The sequence below is a fragment of the Mustela lutreola genome, chromosome 7 (assembly GCF_030435805.1).
Source record: "Mustela lutreola isolate mMusLut2 chromosome 7, mMusLut2.pri, whole genome shotgun sequence".
NCBI classification, from domain to species: Eukaryota; Metazoa; Chordata; class Mammalia; order Carnivora; family Mustelidae; genus Mustela; species Mustela lutreola.
In genome coordinates this window covers 77960879-77980025 of record NC_081296.1, presented here as the reverse complement: position 1 = coordinate 77980025, position 19147 = coordinate 77960879, and positions in this window count along the sequence as shown.

Here is a 19147-nt window from a genome sequence, read left to right as displayed (position 1 = left end):
TAAGGAGAATTTGGTCATATGATACAAACTTCTCATAGTAAGTTTAAAAAAAAAAGCCTGAGGATTTAATGTATAAGTTGATGACTATAGTTGATAACACTGTATTATATAATTGAAATTTAATAATTAATGTACATGTTTGTGTATGTATGTGGTGATGGATGTGTTAATTAGATGGGAGTAATCCTTTCACACTCTATATGTATATCAAATTATTGTGCTGTACACTTCAAATATCTTACAGTTTTATTTGTTAATTATACCTCAATAAAGCTGAAAAGAAAGAAATGCCATAGTTATGAATTGGAAGACTCAACAAAGTAAAGATGTCAATTCTCCCCAAGTTGTATACAAGTTAATGCAATTACTTTCATAATCCTAACAAGATTTTGAGATTAAGATAGATAAAGACAAGTTTATTCTAAAATTGTTATGGAAGAGGGGCGCCTGGGTGGCTCAGTGGGTTAAGCCTCTGCCTTTGGCTCAGGTCATGATCTCAGGGTTCTGAGATCGAGCCTCACATTGGGCTCTCTGCTCAGTGGGAAACCTGATTCCCTCTCTCTACCTGCCTCTCTGCCTACTTGTGATCTCTCTCTCTGTCAAATAAATTAAAAATAAATAAATAAATTGTAATAATAATAAAAAAATAAAATACATATGGAAGAACACAGGCCCTAAAATAGTTTCTTTAAAATCTTAACAAGGGCGGGGGCGCCTGGGTGGCTCACTGGGTTAAGGCCTCTGCCTTTGGTTCGGGTCATGGTCCCAGTGTCCTGGGATCGAGCCCCACATCGGGCTCTCTGCTCAGCTCTCTGCTCCTCTCTCTCTCTCTGCCTGCCTCTCTGCCTACTTGTGATCTCTGTCAAATAAGTAAATAAAATCTTTTAAAATAAATAAATAAATAAAATCTAAACAAGGGGCACCTGGGTGGTTCAGTCTGTTGAACATCAAACTCTTCCTTTCCGTTCCAGTTATGATTTTAGGATGCTGAGATTGAGCCCTACTTCGGGCTCCACACTTAGTGGGGAGTCTGCTTGAGATTCTTTCCCTATGCCCCTCCCCTGGTACTCACTCTCTCTCTCTCACAAGTAAGTAAATAATTTTTTTTAATCTTGGAAAAGAAGAATATCATGGGAGAAACTATCCTACCCAATATTAAGACTAACAATATAGCTACTATAATCAAAACAATATGGTATTAGCTGAGGAACAGTACATAGATCAATGAAACAGAATAAAGAACTCAGAAAGACCCAAACAAATATACCCAACTGATATCTTTTTATATTTCTTTGGCATTCTAACTATGGACAAGGTACATATCATGTGTTCTTTTTAAATTTTTTCTGAAGTACAATTCATACATCTTAAAATTTATCTTTACATAGTGTGCAAGTCAGTGATTTCTACTGTTTTCAAAAGTTATGTAACCATCATCACTATCTAATTCCAGAATATTTTCATCACCCCAAAAATAAACTCCATAGCCTCCCCAACCCCTCCTACCCCCAGCCTGGAAACCACTAATCTATAGTCTGTCTCTGTGGATTTGTGTATTCTGAACTTTTCATATAAATGGAATCACACAATATGTGACCTTTTGTTTCTGGCTTCTTTGACTTAGCCTACTGCTTCCAAGATTCACCCATGCTGTACTATGTATCTGTGCTTCATTCCTTTTTATTGCTGAATGATAAACCATTGTATAGATATTTTATTTATCCACTACTTAGTTGATAGACATTTGAATTGTTTCTACTTTTTTGCTATTATGAAAAATGCTGCTCCAAACATTCATGTATGAATTTTTTGTGGACATGTGTTTTCAGTTCTTTTGAATAGATAACATAGAATGAAATTGCTGGGTCATGTGTTAACTCTATGCTTGACTCTTTCACGGACCGCCAAACTATTTTCCAAAGGAGCTATACCATTTTGCATTCCCTCCAGCAATGTTTATGAGGGTTCCAATTTCTCCACATGCTCTTCAACACTAGTCCATTTTTTTAAATTATAGCCATCCCAGTGAGTGAAGTGGTGTCTCTTTGCGTTTGGAATTTACTATTCCTTAATGACTGATAATGCTGAAGATTTTTTCATGTGCTTTCTGGGCATTTGTGTATCTTCTTTGGAGAAATGTCTATTTAAGTCCTTTGCCCATTTATTTCAGAAGTAGAATAACCCACACTTGAAGACCAATTAATGTCAGAAGAAAAGAAAAAAAGGAAGGAATTTAAGGTATATATCCTATTTGTTTGAGTAATATGAAATTGCCATTTTTGTAAGTCAAAAATTATTGAAATTCACCAATTTAAAAGTTACAAATAAGAAACTCAGCAAACAGTTATTTTATAAAAACAAAATATGGCAACCAGATGAAAGAGCTTATTCTGGAGTGAAGATAATAATTTTTATTAAACAAAAGAAGTGAAGGATTAATTTCCTATTTTCAAAAGACAGCCTTATAGAGATACTTTGTCAAATGTAAGAGGGAGTGTTCTCTAGCTCCTTTCTTTTAAATCATAGATGGCCTCAATAAAGAGCAAAGGATAAACTTCAAACCCAAGAATACAGTCTTTCAGAACCCAAAGACCTGTATTCAGTGATTGCCTTTGTTCTCCTTCCTCCTAGACAAAAAGTTAAATTCCATTCCTCATCAACCCTTGCAGTTAGGTGGCTGACACTGGAATGCAGGTCAAAGTTAAAGTCATTACTGGACATGGCCCATGAGACCTCCATGGGTAGCCTTTATTACCATCCCACCTCCCAAAACAATGCGCAGCCTCCATAAGAGGACACCAAGACAGAAGGGGCATGTATTCCTTAGTGACCACAGTGAAGGCTCCTCATCAACCAGGAACATCCATATTTCTTGAACAAGAAATAAATATTTATTAGGACAAGCCATTAAAATTTTTTAGGTTAGTTTTTTATCGCAGATGGTCTACTCTAGCTAATAAAAGCTCTTTTATTTAAAAGATTTTATTTATTTATTTAACAGACAGGGATCACAAGTAGGCAGAGAGGCAGGCAGAGAGAGGGAGGGGGAAACAGGCTCCCTGCCCAGCAGAGATCCCAATAGGATAAATACCCAGAAGCAGGATTGCTACATTCTATTTTTAATTCTTTGAGCAACCGTTTTTCATTGCAGATGGACCATTTTTGCATCCCTACCAACAGTGTACAAGAAATTCAAATTTTCCATAATCTTTCCAACACTTCTCTTTTGATTTTTATATAATAGCCACCCAAACAGGTGTAAGGTGATAGATAGCTCATGGTTTTGGTTTGCATTTCCCTGATGGTTAGTAATATTGAGCATCTTTTCGTATACTTGTTGGCCATTTGTCTATCTTCTTTGGAGAAATATCTGCTTAAATTTTTGGCCTATTTTTAATGTTTTACTATTAAGTTGTATCAGTTCCTTATATATTTTGGAAATGAACCCCTTATAAGATATGGTTTGCAAGTATTTTCTCCCATTCCATAAGTTGTCTTTTCATTCCTGTGATTGTCTTTTTTTGTTGTTTTGGCTTTCTAGTTTGATATAGCATTACTTGTTTATTTTTGCTTTTACCTGTGTTTTTGGTATCTTATCCATGAAAATAATTGTGATGCTCAGAGTCATGAAGATGTCCCCTATGTTTTCTTCTAGGAGTTATACAGTTTCAGGTTTTATATTTATATCTTTAATCCATTTTGAGTTGATTTTTGTGTAAGTGTTAAGAGTCCAGTTTCATTCTTTTGCATGTGGATATACGATTTTCCCAGAGCCATTCATCCAAGAGACTATCTTTTACCCATTGCATATTCTTAGCACCCTTGTCAGACATCAGTAAACCATATAAACATTGATTTATTTCTGAGATATCTATCCCGTTCCTCTGGTCTACATATCTGTCTTTAGGTCATTACCATTTTATCTTATTTACTATAACATACATTGAAATCAGGAAGTGTGATACCTTCAGCTTTGCACTTCTTTTTCAGGACAGATTTGGCTATTTACAGTCTTCTGTGGTTCCATATGATTTCTAGAATTGTTTTTTGTCTTTCTGAAAAGAAATGCCATTGTGGTTTTGATAGGGATGCATTAAATCACAGATTGCTTTGAGTAATATGGATGTTTTAAGACTATTAAGTCTTCAAAAAAGAAAAAGAATATTGTCTTCCTATCCATGAACATAGGATGTCTTTGCATTTATTTGTGTCTTTAATTTCTTTCATCAGTATTTTGTAGTTTTCTGTATATAATTCCTTCATTTCTTTGGCTTAGTTTATTCCTAAGTATTTTATTCTTTTGATGCTATTCTAAATCAGATTGTTTTACTAATCTCAGTTCTTTTCCATTCATTTGTTTTTAGTGTATAGAGACATAGCTGATTTTTATATGTTGACTTTACATTCTACAACTTTACTGAATGTATTTATTAGTTTTAACAGGTTTCATTTGATGGAGTCTTCAGGGTTTTCTGCATATAAGATCATATCATCTGCAAACCGGGACAATTTTACTTCTTCCATTCCAGTTTGGATGCCTTTTATTTCTTTTTCTAGCCTAATTGTTCTGGCTAGGACTTCCAGTACTATGTATGTTGAATAGAAGTGGTAAGAGTGCACATCCTTTTCCTACTCCTGATATATATATATATATATATATATATATATATTTTAGATTTTATTTACTTACTTGACACACAGAGAGAGAGATCCCAAGTAGGCAGAGAGGCAGGCAGAGAGAGAGGGGGAAGCAGGCTCCCTGCTGAGCAGAAAGCCCGATGTGGGGCTCAATCCCAGGACCCTGGAATCATGACCTGAGCCGAAGGCAGAGGCTTTAACCCACTGAGCCACCCAGGTGCCCCCCTACTCCTGATCTTACTGGAAAATTTTTCAGTTTTTCACCATTGAGTATGATGTTAGCTATTGGCTTTTTATAAATAACCTTTATTTTGTTAAGGCAATTCCCTCTACTCCTAGTTTGTTGAGAGTTTTTATCATAAAAGGGTGTTGAATATTATCAAATGCTTTATCAATGCATATCGATTGAAATGGTCATGTAATTTTTACCCTTTATTCTGTTAATACGATGTATCCCATTAATTGAGTTTCATATGTTGAACCATCCTTGCATTCCAGGGCTAAATCCCTTTTGGCCATGATATATGATCCTTTTAATATGCCATTGAATTCAGGTTGTTAGTATTTTGTTGAAGATTTTTACATCTACATTTAAAAGATGTCTAGTCACCAAATATCATATGTGGGGAAAGGGTTCCTCCCATATTTCCAACAGGCAATTATTGGATACTAGCTGGGTATCCTACAATTCAAATCAATTCTAATATATACCCAAAGATACTGTCAGATCCCACAGGTGTTTAGGCCTAAAAAACTGTCCCCTCCAACTTCAGATGCCAGTCATAAGTTACCTGTACTTCTGACCAACAGATTATAAATCTGCAGTTCCCATAACCCTCACCTTAGCAGATTAATTTGCTAGAGTGGCTCACAGAACTCAAAGAAACATATTACTGTCTATGTCAGCAGTTTATTAGAAAAGGATACAACTCAGGAGCCGATGAGAGAGATCAAGATAGATCAAGGTATGGAGAAACAGTGTGGAGTTTCCGTATCACTCCCCTTGAACCTCCATGTGTTCACCAGCCCAGGACTTCTCCTAACCCTCTTTTTGGAGGCTTATGGAGGCTTATTATGGCATAATTCATTAACTCATTGGTCATGGTCATTGGTTCAACCTCCAGCCCCTTACCCTCACTGGAGGATAGGGCACTATAGGAACTAAAAGTCCCAACCCTCTAATCATCTAGTTAATTCTCCATCCTTAATAAGGATAAGCAAGCCCCCATCCTTAGATGAGATCTGCAAGTCACCTCATTAACATAACAAAAGATACCTGTACAATTCTCATCACTTAGGAATTCCAAGGGTTTCTGGAACTCTGTGTTAGAAATGGGGACTAAGACTAAATATGTTTCTTATTATAAATCCCAATATCACAAAGTCCATCAGAGATATTTGGCCTATAGTCTTCTTTCTTTTGGGCTTTTTGTGTTTTGTTTTGTTTTTTTTAAGATTTTATTTATTTATTTGACAGAGAGAGAAAGACAGCAAGAGAGAGAACACAAGCAGGGGAAGTGGGAGAGGGAGAAGCAGTCTTCACACAGCGCAGAGAGCCTTATGCAGGGCTCGATCCCATGAGGATCATGACCCGAGCCAAAGGCAGACGCCCAACAACTGAGCCACCCAGGCACTACTTCTTTGGGGTTTTTGTCTGATTTTTATATAGGGGTAATGTTAGTCTTGTAAAATGAGTTTGGAAGTATTCCTTTGGAAGAGTTTGAGAAAAATTGACATTCAAAAGTTCCATTTTTCAAAAAAAAGACTGTCTCTTCAACAAATCGTATTAGGAAAATTGGACAGCCACATGCAGAATGAAACTGGACCATTTCCTTACAACACACATGAAAATAGACTAAAAATGGGTGAAGGAGCTCAATGTAAGAAAGGAATCCATCAAAATCCTTGAGGAGAACATAAGCAGCAACCTCTTTGACCTCAGCCGCAGCAACTTCTTCCTAGAAACATCACCAAAGGCAAGGGAAGCAAGGGCAAAAATGAGCTATTGGGACTTCATCAAGATCAAAAGCTTTTGCACAGCAAAGGAAACAGTTAACAAAACCAAAAGACAACTGACAGAATGGGAGAAGATATTTGGAAACAACATATCAGATAAGGGGCTAGAATCCAAAATCTACAAAGAACTTATCAAACTGAACACCCAAAGGACAAATAATCCAATCAAGAAATGGGCAGAAGACATGAACAGACATTTCTGCAAAGAAGACATCCAGATGGCCAAGAGACACACGAAAAAGTGCTCCACATCACTCAGCATCAGGGAAATACAAATCAAAACCACAATGAGATACCACCTCACACCAGTCAGAATGGCTAAAATTAACAAGTCAGGAAATGACAGATGCTGGCGAGAATGCGGAGAAAGGGGAACCCTCCTACACTGTTGGTGGAAATGCAAGCTGGTGCAACCACTCTGGAAAACAATATGGAGGTTCCTCAAAAAGTTGAAAATAGGGGCGCCTGGGTGGCTCAGTGGGTTAGGCCGCTGCCTTCGGCTCAGGTCATGATCTCAGGGTCCTGGGATCGAGTCCCGCATCGGGCTCTCTGCTCAGCAGGGAGCCTGCTTCCCTCTCTCTCTCTGGCTGCCTCTCCGTCTACTTGTGATTTCTCTCTGTCAAATTAATAAATAAAATCTTTAAAAAAAAAAAAAAAGTTGAAAATAGAGCTACCCTAAACCCAGCAATCACACTATTTACCCTAAAGATACAATTGTAGTGATCCAAAGGGGCATGTGCACCCAAATGTTTATAGCAGCAATGTCCACAATAGCCAAATTACGCAAAGAACCTAGATGTCCATCAACAGATGAGTGGAAAAAGAAGATTTGGTATATATATATATATATATATATATATATATATATATATATATATATTTTTATATATGATGGAATACTATGTCACCATCAAAAGAAATGAAATCTTGCCGTTTGGGATGACATGGATGGAACTAGAGGATGTATTACGCTTAGCAAAATAAGTCAATCCGAGAAAGACAATTATTTGATCTCCCTGATATGAGGAATTTGAGAGGCAATGTAGGGGGTTTGGGCGGGTAGGAAAGGAATAAATGAAACTAGATGGAATCGGGAGGGAGACAAACCTGAGAGGCTCTTAATCTCACAAAACAAACTGAGGATTGCCGGGGGAAGGGGGTAGGGAGAGGGTGGTTGGGTTATGGACATTGGGGAAGGTATGTGCTATGGTGAGTGCTGTGAAGTTTGTAAACCTGGCGATTCATAGACCTGTACCCCTGGGGCTAATAATACATTATATGTTAATAAAAAAATTTTTAATAAACTTTTTTAATTAGATAGACAGGGATCACAAGTAGTCAGAGAGGCAGGCAGAGAGAGAGGAGGAAGCAGGCTCCCCACCGAGCAGAGAGCCCGATGCTGGGCTTGATCCCAGGACCCTGAGACCATGACCTGAGCTAAAGGCAGAGGCTTTAACCCACTGAGCCACCCAGGTGCCCCTTAAATAAATTTTTTAAAAAGTTCCATTTTTCTTCCTCTCCATAGCCATGACCTTAGTTCAAACCATCATCTCACCTGAAGCTGCAACATCTTCCTCAACTTCCACTTCTAATTTCAACCTCTATTATTCATTGCCCATACAGCAGCCACAGGAATTTTTTAAAACATGAATTAGATCAGGTCACTCTATTAAAAACTCTTTGATTACTTCCAGTTGCATTTGGAATATGATGCAGATGTCTTTAACATTTGACCCCAAAGGCCTTTTATAGTCCAGTCTGTGACCAAGTCTCCAATCTTGTCTGGTGCCACTGTAGCACTCAACTACTATTCTTTAACTATCAAATTAGTCCATCTTAGCAACATATATTTCAACTTTGTTGGAGTCAGCAGAGGAAAGGTGGCATACCATCTATATCAGCAAACAAAATAAATGATTATCCTGATACTATCTCTGTCCTTTTTCTTTCACATTTAACATTTCCATTGCCTTATTTGTACCTCTCAAATAAAATTTTTAAAAAAATAAATAAATAGAGGCACCTGGATAGCTCAGTTGGTTCAGCATCCAACTCTTGATTTCAGCTCAAGTTGTATTCTCAGGGTTGTGAGATCAAGCCCTACATTAGGCTTCACATTCATCAGAGAGTCCACTTCTCTCTCTCTTTCTCTCTCTCTCCCTCTCCCTCTGCCCCCTCACACTCTGCCTCTCTGTCAAATAAATCTTTTTTTAAAAAATGAATAAATAGAAATAATTTTTAAAAGTTTAAATTTGAAACAAGTAGGAAAATACTATTGTTCTTCTTTGACCTTAACTTAAATGTGAAATAAATGTTTATGAACTTCAGTCTATAATTCATCCTGCAGAGTAATATTAAGGCAACATCAAATATGCACCCCATATTTCAAAAAGTCTTAAGAACTAGAATGTTACATCTCTAACATTTATACTTAAAGAATCATGTTTTAAACATCTGCATCATTTTCTGTCTCTGAAAATTATGATATGATTCCAACTCAGATTATCTCTATAGAGCAAAATGGCATTTGTATTGTCACTATGACAAAAAGAAAAAAGTCTTGAAGTATATAGTGTTAATAAGGGATTATCACTAATTTTCTAATGTCAAAAATCTAGTTAGGGATCTTTGATATTTCTTTTCTTTTTAAAGATTTTATGGATTTATTTATTTGAGAGAGAATGAGGGAGAGAGAGAGAAGTGGGAAGGACAGAGAGAGGAGCAGACTCTCCACTGAGCAGGGAGCCCGATGTGAAGCTTGATCCTAGGAACTCCAGAACCACGACCCAAGCTGAAGGCATATGCTTAACCGACTGAGCCACCCAGGCATCCCAGCATCTCTGATATTTCAAAACAAAACTAAAAACTCAGAAAAACATGGAATATCTTTATCAATATGGTTCAAGATTTATTTTTTTTGAATGAGAAAATTTTTAAATGAGAGTTTTTCATTATATGTACTCACTTGTTAGTAATCACAGATTTTCCTAAGAATGAGGAGAAAATATGTTAATTTAAAAAAAAAGAATGAGGAGACTTAAATTACCTAGGGAAGCTGAAAATACTGGTTATGGTTATGCATGCCTACTTAAGGTCAACACAAAGAGTACTAAACAATGCTTTCCCATTGCTTCTATTTTTTTTTAAGATTTTATTTATTTATTTGACAGGCAGAGATCACAAGTAGGCAGAGAGGCAGGTGGAGGGGGGAAGCAGGCTCCCTACTGAGCAGAGAGCCTGATGGGATGCAGGCTTGATGTGGCTCTATCCCAGGACCCTGAGATCATGACCTGAGCCAAAGGCAGAGGCTTAATGCACTGAGCCACCCAGGAACCCCTCCCATTGCTTTTAGAGATGAATTCTTTACCCACACTAATTCATATCCAAATTTTTTTATAAAATGGAGATGCTCCAGTTTGAGTAGGGTTAAAAACCCATAGCTCTACCTGCAGAGCCTCTCCTTTATGCCAGTTTTCCTAAGAAGAACCTAGAGTTTATAGATTTCAGCTTTAAACCCTCAGAAGTTGCTGGAATTTTACTTTTAGTCCTATTAAAAATGATGGATTTTATACCACAAATTTAAGAAGCACGTAGTTTGATTTTATTTCTGACTTGAAGTGTTATTTCTATTTCTATTCCTATTTCAAATTGCCTATTGCTTTTTCTCTCATGTTTCGCTCTGTATTTATTCTGCTTCCAAACACTACACTTGCAGTCACTATGAGTTTTGAACTTTTTAAAAGCAAAGGGGAAGGAACATATATTTTAAGGAATAGATTCAGTATTCTCAATATATCAATAGTTTTTTTTTAGGATCTTTAGGTCAGGTGAGCCACAGGACACTAGCCATTGTGGGGTACCTGGGAGGCTCAGACAGTTAAGCATCTGCCTTTGATTCAGGTCATGATCTCAGGTCCTGGGATCGAGACCTGTGTTAGGCTCCCTGTTCAGTGGGGAGCCTGCTTCCCCCTCTGCCTCTGCTCCTGCCCCAGCTTGTGCTCTCTCTCTCTCTCAAATAAATAAAATCTTTAAAAAAAAATAGACATGGGCTCGGTAATACCAAGAAAAGTCAGTAGTTTGAAGCCAAATGCTCCTGTGCTGAAGTAGAAACAATAACAGAAAAGGCATGTGGACACAGACTTCTACAGACCTAGGGATTTTGCTATTTGTATCAATAAATCTGAATGGAAGTGAGTATATCACAACAGAAAAAATCTCTAAGTTTCAAAGGAGACAGGAATAGATAAATCAAACTTAAGCACAAGAGAAATTCTTAATTGCATGCCTTGTAGACAATGTCATTTAGGACAGCTTCTCACTAACCAATGTTTCATTCTTTTCAGTAGATGCATAAGTCTCCATCCTTTTAAGCCCCACCTGGATGCAGGCCTTCTTCCAGGACCAGTACATGTCAACCTGGGTAAGCAGACATTTCGTGTAGCATGGGTATAAGAAAGTATTGCTCAATCCAAGTAAACCAAGTACCCCCTAAATGAACAAAGATCTTGTTATGTTTCCTTCACTATTCTGATGTAAAATTAATTAATATAATTTACTCATCTACATATTTCATAAGGCTTCAATAGTAATGTAAAGAAATAAAAATAAGGCAATTTGCCATTTAAGAATATATATTTTAAAATGTGGGGCTGGGATGCCTGGGTGGCTCAGTTGGTTGGACGACTGCCTTCGGCTCAGGTCATGATCCCGGAGTCCCAGGATCGAATCCCACATCGGGCTCCCAGCTCCATGGGGAGTCTGCTTCTCCCTCTGACCTTCTCCTCACTCATTCTCTCTCTCACTGTCTCTCTCTCTCAAATAAATAAATAAAATCTTTTAAAAAATAATAATAAAATAAAATAAAATAAAATGTGGGGCTCCTGGGTGGCTCAGTGGGTTAAGTGTCTGCCTTCAGCTCAGGTAGTGATCCCAGGGTCCTGGAATCAAGCCCCCCAGTCAGGCTTCCTGCTCAGCAGGGAGTCTGCTTCTCCCTTTCCCTCTGCACTACCCCCCTTGCTCTCTCAAATAAATAAATAAAAACTTTTTAAATGAATATATATTTCAAAACATAAATGCTCAGGGGCACCTCAGTGGCTTAGTTAAGCATCTGACTCTTGATTTTGGCTCAGGTCATTATCTTAGGGTTGTGAGTTTGAGCCCTGCAGCAAATTCCACACTTCCAGGTGGAAAAGAAAGATTCTCTTTCTCCCTATACCTCTGCCCCTCCCTCTTCCTCCCCTCTATATAATGAAATAAATGAAAATAAATCAATAAAAATAATGTAAATGCTCAGAGATGAGTTCCTTGAAGACTAATGAAATAATTGGAAACTTAAACTATCAATAATGAATAAGTCTGAGTTAAGATATATAAGAAAGCCATTTCATATGAGAAACAGACAATAATAATAAGAGAAAACATATGAATAGGAAAACATAGAATAAATACTAGTCTTAGGAAAAGTAATAAGAAATCAAAAACAGGGGCGCCTTGGTGGCTCAGTCTGTTAAAAATCTGCCTTCGGCTCAGGTCATGATCTTGGGGTTATGGGATCGAGTCCCGCATCTGGTTCCTTGCTCAGTGGGGAGCCTGCTTCTCCCTCTCTTCCCCGCTTATGCTCTGTGTCACTACCTCTGTCTCTCTCTCTCTCTCTCTCTCAAATAAATAAAATTATAAAAAAGAGGGGCACCTGGGTGGCTCAGTGGGTCAAGCCTCTGCCTTCAGCTCGGGTCATGATCTCAGGGTCCTGAGACAGAGCCCCGCATCGAGCTCTCTGCTCGGCAGGGAGACTGCTTCCTCCTCTCTCTCTCTCTCTGCCTGCTTCTCTCCCGACTTGTGATCTCTCTCTGTCCAATAAATAAATCTTTAAAAAAATATATTTTAAAAAATTATAAAAAAGAAATCAAAACATATTTGCATAGCAATAGGACAAAAAGGGAAATAAGCAATATTATCATAGTGAAGAAAATAAGGAAGTATATTTTTCGATTGACAAATAATAATAATTCATGCCAGGATTATCAGATTTTAGAACCTACTTTCTAAATCTGTGTAGGTTGTATCACTTAGAAATACATTCAGCTGCTATTAACACATCTGAAATAACCTTGACTTAAATAAGATAAAGGCCTATTTCTCTCATGAAAGAAATCCAGAGATACAGAGTTAAGGGCTGGAATGATGACCCCATGATCCTCAGGAACCAGGATCCTTCTACCTTTTTGCCACAGCATCTTTAACACATAGCTCTTACCCTCAAAAATGCCTCATAGTTTCAAGATGATCACTGCAGCTCCAACCATCAAGTCTGTGATCCAGACATCAGGAAAAAGACACAAAATCAAACGTCAAACATCCCAGGTGATTCAGCTTCCTTTAAAGTACTTTTCTGAAAGTCTTACCATAAGACACCTCCCCCACTTAGCTCTTCCTTTTCTGCAAGAGAGATCTGAAGGTACAGTTGAATATAGGAGTACATTGTTATACCCAATGTTATAGGAATTTCATTACTAAAGAAGAGGAGGGAGGCTCCTGGGTGGCTCAGTTAGTTAAGCATCTGCCTTCAGCTCAAGTCATGATCCCAGGGTCCTGGGATCAAGCCTGGCTTCAGGCTCCCTGCTGAGGGTGGGGGTCTGCTCCTTTCTCTCCTTCTGCCCCATCCCTCTGTTCATGAACTCTCTCTCTCTCTCTCTCTCTCTCTCTCTCTGTGTGTGTGTGTGTGTGTGTGTCACTTGTTCTCCCTTTAATAAATAAATAAAATCTTAAAAAGTAAAAAAATAAAGAGGAAGAACTTTGGGAGGAAGACTAAAGAGATATCTAAAGAGGAACTTCAGGAAATTTAAGATGTGAAATGCTGTATAAAAAAAGGTCAGTGCAGGTTTTAAGACGCTTCCAAGAAGACAGATAATGAAGATCCACTTTATTCCTCAAAGGTTTTTTGAGTTGCTTTGTGTTTTATTTGAATATGACCAGCTCCATGGCCAGTGAAGACAAACTTCCAGTTCAGGAACAATGGTTATCCCCCCCAAAACATGCAAATCAAGTTCAATAGAAAACAAGATTCAAAGGTAAAGCTATGGGGTACTTACAATATTACTTACAAAATTAACCAAAAATAATAGGAAATAGAAAAATAGTTACATTTACACTCCTCAGATAAATTTGATACTATGATTTCTCTGTGTTAAAAGAAATGGAAATTTGGGAAATTATTTAATGAATTCAGGCTTTATACACACTTTATATGAATATTATGAGTATTAATTTTGTCTTGGTTTGCTGTTTTTGTCATTTTCTTTAAAGATTTTTTTACTTATTTATTTGACAGACAGAGATCATGAGGAGGGCAGAGAGAGAGGAGGAAGCAGGCTCCCTGCTGAGCAGAGAGCCCATATAGGGCTTAATCCCAGGACCCTAGGATCATGACCTGAGCTGAAGGCAGAGGATTTCAACCACTGAGCCACCCAGGTGCCCCTGTTTTTGTCATTTTTGTATTGGCCTTCCTGTCCCCAGTCTCCTCATTCTGCCACCAGTTATTTTCCTAAGCAATAAATTGGATCATCTCATTTGCCTGAATAAAAATTTCATTTGGTTCCTTGTTGAGTAAATTATAAAATCCAAGACCAACTTGGCAACAGGGCCCCTCACAGGCCCCTACTGTCTTTCTTCTTGAGCTGTGTACCATTATGCCTACTAGGCTGAGCATTTGGACTGTGCAACCTTAGCACAAATTATTTCTCTTTGCCTCTGTGTCCCCTACATCCTCATCTTCACCTGCTCAACTCCATCTCCTCTTGAGCTTGAGAGTTTGCCTCCTTGGGTAAAGCCTTCAGTGACAAAACTCCCTGCCCCAAGCAACTACCCATCCTCTCTACTCTCACTGCTTTCTTCAGCTCTCTAAAATAGCATCTAGATATCACAACAACCACTTTGTTTCCTTTTGACTCCTGTTCCCAGCAAGGTGCCTGGCACACAGTGGGCAGTGGATGGCTGAGCAAACACTACATTTTTGAAACTGCCAATCACTTTCTACCCTATTTCTAAGAGTTTCACGCACAATTCATTGTAGCTTTCTTCCAGCAGGCCCAGTGCCATGACTCAGGAGGCCTAAGAAGTGGATAATGAGAGTACTCTAAGCCCATACCAAGCACTCCCCTAGAAGGAATGATGTCCTCAAGAACTAACACTCTTGGACACACCTCTGGGAACCACTGGTCAAAAAATTTCCCATGAGTACCTCAAAATAAAATAAAATAAAATAAAATTTTTAAATGCGGAGGAGCGTCTGGGTGGCTCAGTAGTTGGGCATCTGCCTTGGGCTCAGGTCATGATCTCAGGATTCTGGCATTGAGCCTGTGGCAGGCTCTTTGCTCAATGGGACTCTGCTTCTGGCTCTCTCTCTCTGTTCCCCCACCCCCAACTCTCTCTCTTTCACTCTCTCAAATAAATAAATAAAATCTTCAAAAAATAATAATAAAATGTTGGGGAAGGGGGGGTAGACATGCAGAAACATTTCCCTTTCTATTTTATGGAGCTTCACACAGTGGAAAGAAAAAATGAGAAAGGAAGACCCAGAGAGCAAGGGAGTGGAAAAGAAGCACAAAGGGGAAAGAGTGAGTTAGCTAATGTCAGACTGCTATGTTGTCTGGTTTATACTTTGTACTACCCTGGTACTTAGGGAGTCATCTTCAGCCAGTCTGTGTCCTTTTACATTGATCTTTCTAAGCCTAACCAAAAATAAAAAGGAAAATTTGAGGGGCGCCTGGGTGGCTCAGTGGTTTAAGCCTCTGCCTTCAGCTCAGGTCACGATCTCAGGGTCCTGGGATCGAGCCCCACATCAGGCTCTCTGCTCAGCAGGGAGCCTGCTTCCCCCTCTCTCTCTGCCTGCCTCTCTGCCTACTTGTGATCTCTCTCTGTCTATCAAATAAATAAATAAATAAATAAATAAATATAAAAAAAAAAAAAAGGAAAATTTGGTTTGTACAAAAAGCCAAAATGATGTGATTTTACTAGGATATTTACTTTATCAAAATAAATACCTATAATAATAATAATAATAAATGTCTATATTACAATAGGTAGTATTTATTTTGTGCTAGCAAATAACAGTTCAGGGTTTCTATTGTCTCTGCCACCAGCAACATTTAACAAGCCAATTCCATTTTCTCCTCAGACTCTTTGAGAAATATTATCAGAATAAGATGGCTTATCTTTCTAACATTTCAAGTTTAAATTGTCTGAAGATTCTCTTCCTTTCTTCAGCTGTTTACCCTCAGTGTTCAGCATCTGCAGAATCAGACCCCAGAGTTAGATTAGTCCAGAGAGTTTCTAATTTCGTGAACTCTCTAGTCTGGCTTGATTCCTGCCCCCTTGGGATATGCAAGGCTGCTTCTGGAGTCTTTCTAAACACACATGGACTGTTGTGTAAGGACATTTCAGTGATCAGAGTTTATGACTCAGAGCTTTTTAAAGTCCGAATTCTGGTATCTGTTTTACACTGCCTGCTGGACAGGGTTTCCACCTCCTGCTTCTCTCCACTTCACATTGTAGAAACTAGATCCAATAACTGATGAGACAAACATTTGCAAATATTGTGTTACATTATGATAACAAGGTATTTTAAAGAAGATAATAATAAATAAAAGGGACAGAAAGGTTAATGAATATTTGGAAATCATTTATGAATTAACCAATATCAACTATCTACTATAAGCCACAAAATTTCACATTCTTCCATTTAATCTTTAAAGTAATCCTGTGTCATAGACATTAATTACATCCAAATTAAAAGAGAAAACTGAGACTCAGAAGGGTTAAATCCAAGAGTCCCACTGCTAGTAACTATCACAGGATTTGAACTTAGATCATTTGACTCCTGGTTCAGAATTCTTTTCACTGCACTACTCTGTAGAAAAGAGTAGTATATTCTCTTGTTTGAAATTTGTCATCCATTGTCTGTGATCCACCTTATAATGTAAGTCTTACTAAAATAAGTTTTTATTATAGTACAATCGCAAAAAATTATATTGTCTAGAAAAATAAAATTGAGACGTTGTACATATTCTTAGGATCATCTCACTTAAGCAACAACTGAGAAAGGTGGGATCTATAGAGACTTGATACTATTCCCAGGTTCCTTTACAAACAGGAATAAACCTCTGTCTAATGCAGACTACTCAGTGCTCCCTCCTTTTGAACTAAATGGGGCCATTTTACCGAGGAAGCTGCTAATATGGCATCAAGCTATTAATGGGAAAAGCATTTACTTTAGATTAAGAACAGTGTAAAGCAGAGCGGAGGCCCACTATGACTGGCTATTAGGGATGTTAATTAAATATTTATAATGTCTAAATTAGCATAGTGAAAGCTCAATTCATCAATTTGTTCTGGTCTGTTTGTAAGGGGAAAAAAATAACTCCAAATGCCCCTGAAGAAAGATGCTTTGTGAGTCAATAGGAAGATGACTGAACAATTTATTATGATTGTGGTAAACTTTTTATTTTGATTTTATTTAAAGTTACTTGTTGCAGCACCTTACCTTAAAGACCATTTACCACAGTCAATATGCTGGAGTGCCATGCATTATTCATTGTTATCCAATGAAAAATTTGCTAAGGTGCTTCAGTGCTGAATGTCTGATTGATTAATTGATTTCTTGATAGTAACTTCCAAAAAGTAGGGGCTGGGGTTTAACATTGAGAACTGGGGCTGGAAGCCAGAAGCCCTGGATCCTTCCTCCATTACTAACAAGCTTTCTGAAGGACCTAGTTTTCCAAGCTTTGAAATGATATCTTGCTAATAGAGTTGTTTTCAGGCTTCATGGTTAATAATTGAGAGGAATAGTTGGATCTTCCACTGAGAATGGTTAAGTATGTGGCTGCTTTTCCTTCTGTCTAGTGTCAGGAAGCCAATAATATTAACACCCAAATGCCCACAGCCTGTGAATGCTTAATGAATGTATTTTCTGAATTCCATTAGCTTTAAAAAAAAATTTTTTTTTGCCACATCTTATTATGGGAAAGTCCCAAAAGGGAAAGGCCAACTGTCCAGCCTATTTTCAACTGTAGATGAGACTGACTGGATTGGAGACTTTTCATCACCAACACTTTAAATGGAGTTGTCTGTCGTTGTGTAAAGCTCATCACCATTCACACGTTTGGATAAACATTATTATGGGAGAAAAGTCTGGAGTTTTTACAAACATGTTCTCCCCACACCAGACCAGCGGTTTCATGATCACACTTAAAGAATGTATTTTTTACCCAAAACTAAAAATTTTAAAATAAATCTTTATAAAGATGTTTTAGTTTGTCTTGGCTGTAAGAATCTGTTTTCCCTTCTATCTTGTAGGTTTTCTTTTCCCATAGAGAAGCGACCAGAAATACAGTTTGACCGCTCTTTATATGGGTGCATCTGATCCCTCTCTTCTTTCCTCCTTCAGACAAGCTGGCATTCCCTAGAGGGAGAGCTGGCGTGAAAGGGTTAAAGGTTCTCTGGTCAAAATGACCCAACAGAAGGAGCCCGGCCCAGAGCTGAAATCTAAGTGCTAATGACCGCTGCCCTTCACCCCGCTGCTGTCCACCGGCCGGACCTGCGGCCGGGCGGGGGCCAGGGCTGAGAGAGGGCACAATGTTCTGCATTTAACATTTGAACTTCTCCTATGCAAGGCAGCAGGCCGTTTTGTCCTGGGGTCGCTGACCCTGACTCCCCCATCAGCTGCCCTGAAACCTTAATTGAATGACAGATGGTCATCTTCGAGGTCGCCAGAAGCTGCGTGCTGCCAGCCGCGCGGGGGCTGCGGCCCCAGGCCCCAGCGGTCCTGCCCCGACTCTGCCAGCAAGGGGCGGGCAGCAGAAGCAGCAGGCGCCATGCGGAACACAAACCCTGCCCACGGGCACGGCGGGATAGGTGGGACAGGCCGCGCTCCGGGAGGAAACCAAGGCCTCAAAGGCCCGCGCAGGGCAGGGGGTAAATCGCCCGAGGCTCAGCCAGCCTTGCAGGCCGAACGCCCACGCTAGGCCTACAGCAGGGCGCTCCCGCCCGCAGACGGAAGGCTGGTCCAGCTTAGGGCCCTGGGAAGCGACCACGGGGACAACACCGTTTTCTATGCGGGAAGGCCCAGGTTCCAACATCCTAGGGGCCCCGAGCGTCAAGGTCTGGAGCCTGTGAGGCCTACGGCCAACAAACTAGTGTCCAAACGCAGGACGCTCATCTCTAGGCCTGACCCGCCCTCCAGGGCCCGCAAGGAGACGATGAAAAGGCCAGATCCCGCGCAGCCAGCCCTGCCGCAACCTGCCTGCCCTGAGCAGCCAGGAGCACCTTCGCGCTAGAGCCGTTCCTAGCAGGAAACCACCGGAGCCTCGCTGTGTCTGCTGGCCCCCAGCCTCCCAAGCTAATACCTGCGCCCTGGAATCTCAAAACCACCCCACTGCGGGGGCTTTCAGGACTCCAGGGTAAAAGACGGGCACCCAAAAAGGCGCCCGGAGGCACCACG